Raw genomic sequence first — 5,715 nt, 5'->3', positions numbered from 1 at the left:
AAAAAAAAAAAAAAAAAAAACTGTGGACCTTATCCATCATTGGTACATGAATCCTACCATCCATGCCCCGTCTTAGGTTGCTCTACCTCTGAGAGATTCTTACCTGTCTTTTATAAGAGGAACTTTACCAATCATAGAGAAGAAAGTTGTGTCTGTCATAGGTTACCATCTGAAGACATAGATCCTACCATCATTGGCATTTGAATAAACTTGTATAGGTAATCTGTCTTAGGTGGAGAATTTTTCAAGACAATCTTACCCATCATTGACTATCAACATCTGATAGGGAAGACATTGGCGCTTGAATTTATGTAAACCTGCTTTGACATCTGTAAAACCTTTGATTATTCCTTGCAAAAGAGCAGATAATAGATATTCCATAAAAAGGATCATAAAACCAAGTCCTGCTATGTGGAGTAGCAGAGATGTAAATGAAGACCATGAGGGGAAAATGGCCTGTAACGTTTTCAGATTATCATTTACCAGTCTAGCAGCATCAAAAGACAAAGGCTTTGTATTTTTTAAATTTACAACTTCCTCATGCAGGGCTAACAAACACATTAAATTAATATTAGTATTATGCCAAATATCCTGAAGATAACTTTTTATTTTGGTCCAATTGTCCTGATGATCATTATACATTTTTGGAGCAATACAAATCCATAGATATTGTGCACGACATTTCAAATGGCTTCTGACATTCAGTCCTCATAGGTCATCTCCCATAATCTGTACTATATAATATAATACATCAAGCATTTGTTCTAATCGTTTACCTGAATCCTCTTGTGTGTATAGGGTGTTGGTTACATTTTCTGAAAGATTAACAAGATTGCTGTTTGTGCCTCTTGTAATAAAGCTAAAGCAGTAGTAGCACTGACATTAGGTGTTGTCTTAGTCAGGGTTTCTATTCCTACACAAGCATCATGACCAAGAAGCATGTTGGGGAGGAAAGGGTTTATTGAACTTACTTCCACATTGCTGTTTATCACCAAGGAAGTGAAGATTGGAACTCCAGCAGGTCAGGAAGCAGGAGCTGACACAGAGGCCATGGAGAGATGTTCCTTGCTGGCTTGCTTCTCCTTGCTTGCTCAGCCTGCTCTCTTATAGAACCCAAGAGTTCCAGCCCAGGGATGGCATCACCCACAAGGGGCCCTAACCCCCTTGATCACTAATTGAGAAAATGCCCCACAGCTGGATCTCATGGAGGCACTTCCCCAACTGAAGCTCCCTTCTCTGTGATAACTCCAGCCTGTGTCAAGTTGACACACAAAACCAGCCAGTACAGGTGTTATAAGAGCAACACCAGCAATGATCAGCCCAACCATGTGTTTACTTCTTGCCAATGTGTGATCTAATTCTCCCTATACTTATAAGCCTTTGTCAGAATACCAGGGTTCAGATACATAAACGGAAATCATAATAGAAGTTGATTGGTGTACTATCATTACAGATTGACCATCATACAGTACAGAAACATACTGGACAAAAGGCAATTTAAAAAGACACATTGAACTTATTATCAGAGCCAATAACAAAGGTAACATTCCTAATTAATAAAAGATTAGGTGGTGTAATACAGGATGTCACATTTACCTTAATCCCAGGACCTGCTCCATTTTTGCCCACAACAAACATAATATCATACAAGGCAGATGCCAATTTCTAAATATGTCTCCAAAAAAGTCTAGAACCAACTTTCATTTTTTTTTGACAGTCATTTCTTTTCTCTTTTTATTAGATATTTTCCTTATTTACATGTCATGTTATATCTCCTTTCCTGGTTTCCCCTCCAAAAAAAAGAAAAAAATACCTGTTCCCTCCACCCCCCTGCTTCTACTCACTAACCCACCATCTCCTGCTTCCTAGCCTTGGCATTCCCTTACACTGGGGCATAGAACCTTCACAGGGCTAAGGGCCTCTCCTCTCCTTGATGACCAACTATGCTAGCACCCAACTTTCTAAATGTTCACTGTCATTTCCTTTGTCCAACATAGGATGGTTTTCTAGCCCAGTCCATGATTGAATTGGTATAACCAATCACATTAAAGCAAAGAAGAGGGTCGTTATAACAACTTCTCCATTTGGTTGATTTTTTTCAGAGGCAGGCTCCACAGACTCAATGTTCTTGGTCCTGCAAGGTCAAAAAGCCTGAGGCAAGGCAACTTTTCCAGTCTGATATATAGACATTCCCATCTAAATGCATTACAGTACAGTCTTAGAGATATTCTCTTCCTAGTCTGAGTGTCCATAAAAACACATCCAGCATTGGTACTATTTCTAGTAAAACAAGCAGGTAGGCCCTAACCTATAGCAGTACATTTCACCAATTTGGAATACTTTTTACTCTCAAACCAAGAAAACCCTAACATCTGCATATTTTTCACAGTCAAAAGTATTTCTGGCCTTGACCACACAGAAGAATGTAGGAAAATTGGGTCAGCAATATGTCTAATACAGCTTCTCCATCACCATCATCAGGATATTCAGCAATGTGAGGTCAGCATGATTCTTTGTCCCAACATCAACATGTCATGCCAACTGCTCTGGCAACCACCTAGAATATTCAGCACCGTGCAAAAGACAACATATGTGGCTTCATTCCCATATCGATAAGGGGTTGGGCCCATGTCATATGCCAGTAAGAGGATTCTTCTATTTTCATCTGGGCATAAGCATGCCAAGTTATAGGGTACTGTAATAAAGGAATACATTTGCTTTCAGGGGTTGAAATTAATTTGATCATTCAGGACAGAGGAAATGGCTTACTTTAAACAATCTTCAACTGAAACTATGCTTTAAGAGTTTCCTTTACTCTTGTCTATTTATTCTGTCATATTATTAAAATTATAAATCTGTTTGAAGCAGATTTTGAATTATTTTGTAACTATTTTTAAAAGTAGAGCTATATTTTTTTGATTCCTTTATTAAGAAAAAGAAATGAGTATTTGCTAAAACATGTTTAAAACATAGATGTTTTTCTTTAGTTAAGGTTTCTGTGCTATGATGAATCCCCATAAAAAAGTTGGGGAGAAAAAGCCTTATATGGCTTTTACTTCCATACTACTGTTGATTATCTCAGGTATTCAGGGCAGGAACTCAAGCAGCATACAAGCCTGGAAGCAGTACCTGATACAGAGGCCATGGAGAAATGCTGCTTGCTCAGTCTAGTTTCTTGTAGCCCTCAAAGACTATGAGAGTAAGGATGGAACCACCCTCTCCCATCAATCACCAATTAAGCAAATAGTCTATAGACTTGCTTTCCAACTTATTTTTTATGGAAGAATTTCCTTAATTTAGGTTCTTTCCTTTCAAATAATTTTTGCTTGTATCTAGGTGACATAAAATCTTTCTAGCATAATGTTTTAAACATTTTTCCAATAATTTTATAACTGTTCAAGTACTGGAATATGTGTTAATAAGATTACATAAGGCAAAATTGTTTAAAAAATTCTTATTGAAAACATTAAGTTATTTTGATTTTTAAAAATATATTAGCCTATGCATATATGCTCAATGAATACATAAGAATTATTTTTATATGGCTAACTATTACTCATGCCAGGACCTACATATATATGTATATATATTTCTGTTGAAAAGAAGAGTAATTAATTTTCATATCTGTGACTGACATTTGTGAAGAACACACATACACCTTATTTTCAGAAATAGAAATACTATCTGTTTACAATCTTCTATGTTAGCTTATATGTTCATAAAAAACACAAGGTTGGAGCACACACTTTGTCTTGAAGAAGACTGGAAATAACACAAATTCAACATATAAAGAAAACAGCTTAATTATAAATCAGCCTGAAATAATTAAATATCTTAAAATCAAAGCAGCTTTGCCTAGTACTGAAACTTTCCACTAATATTTGAGGAATTGTAATATATTCCACAAATGAGGAATCAATGTTGCAAAGTCATAATATGCAAAGGGAATGTAACACACTGAGTTAGTCATCAAGTATGTATTGAATTCTGCATTTCTAGAGTTGGGGATATACATTAAAATGAGAGAGGTACAAGATTGGATAGATGCTGCCCCAGGGAAAATTACTATGGAGGTGCCAAGTCTGCTAATGTATGTGTAATGAATTCCTTTCTTCTTTCCTGCAACCCCCCCATTCATATTTTGGTGATGAAGCATGGATTGAAATACACATCAATGTCTTACAAATAGGCTTGGTTCTATTTCTGTATTTCTGTAGTTTACTGTCTTCACAGAAACATCACATACATTATAACAGGAGATGGCTAAATACACAACCAGATACATAATTCAATTTAAAATCCAGGCATTTCTTTTCTGAGTTTTCTAGCTGACAATTTCAAATATTGTCTAGCATTTCTTATTGTTATAACTTGCATATTTTAGGCAAAAATAAATATATAATCTTGAAGAAAAATATAAAATTTTGTATGTGTAAATTTTAAATGTTAATCACTAAAATACATCAACCTTAGATAAAAAGTATGAGAAACCTCATATGGATATTGAAATTGATCATAAGTGTGAACAGATGATACTTTCTTTCAGGAAACTCATGCCTAGTCCTGAGACCATAAATTTTGCTAGAGCTTTGTAGTAATAAGTTAATTTTTAAAAGTGTGTTATATGACTTTCTGCTTTGTAAAAATCCCAAGTATTGTCTTGGCATGTCAATCACTATTTTTTATAATGTATCTCAGAATATAGCTAACTTTATATACTTAACTTCACTTTCACTTCATGTAGGGTAATGATAACTAGTTCAAATTTCCAAATCTCATTTATCACAAACTTTTTTATTCTTTGAGTAACTACTGGGTACTTGAATATGACCCTCATTACTTACAGCCATGAGGGACTTACTGACATTTTTCCAGTGCAGGGTCTGAGAGCTTCTGCCTTCCAAAATTATAGAAACCTAATTTTGGTCTGAGGCTTCATCCTTTTTCATTTTTCTATATAAGAGTCCGCACCACAAACAGGATGCAAAACCAAAGAACACAAGAGGGGCCTGGGTTAGTCAGAGATGGCAAGCTCCTTTCTCCTGCTATTCTGAACCTCCCTCGTTATGAAGAACGCATCTCAGCTTGTCTTTTTACACATTGTCGAACCTATTATTCTAACACATTGAAGGAATAGAGTCTTTCTCAGTGGCTATATGTTAGAAAAGCACTGGAACTAGTTTCCCTGGTTCCAATAGAAGCTTCATTGTATATGAATTAACTTGGCAAGAAATTGCAACTTCGGTACAATCATTTTCCCCTCGGTTCCAGATTGTCCTTACATTCCATAAATTACATAGAGCTAGTATAAGGAACCAAACACACACACACATGAACACACTTGCACACATACATGCCAACACATTACATGCTACATACATTAGAGTGCAAAGAATCATGGGGCTTAATGGTCACCATTTATCATCATCATTGCTTCAGGATATGCACCTGAAAATGAAATCTAATCCACACAAATGTAAGGAGATATGAGGATATTGGAAGTCTCCAAGGGGTCACTGATTTACTAAGAAATAAAATATCAATATAGATAAGAATTCTACAGAAATAAAATAGAAGGAAGACAATTGAAATGATCTTAAGCCACATAGTATATAGGTATTGATAAACTATATAAGAAAATATAAAATATTCCTACAAGAGCACTCCCTAAATTCATTTTCTTTATTCTTTTCTTTCCTTTTTTTTTTTTTTTTT

Source organism: Mastomys coucha, unplaced genomic scaffold (genome assembly GCF_008632895.1).
Source record: "Mastomys coucha isolate ucsf_1 unplaced genomic scaffold, UCSF_Mcou_1 pScaffold9, whole genome shotgun sequence".
Lineage (NCBI taxonomy): Eukaryota > Metazoa > Chordata > Mammalia > Rodentia > Muridae > Mastomys > Mastomys coucha.
Note: the sequence above shows the minus strand (reverse complement) of the source record.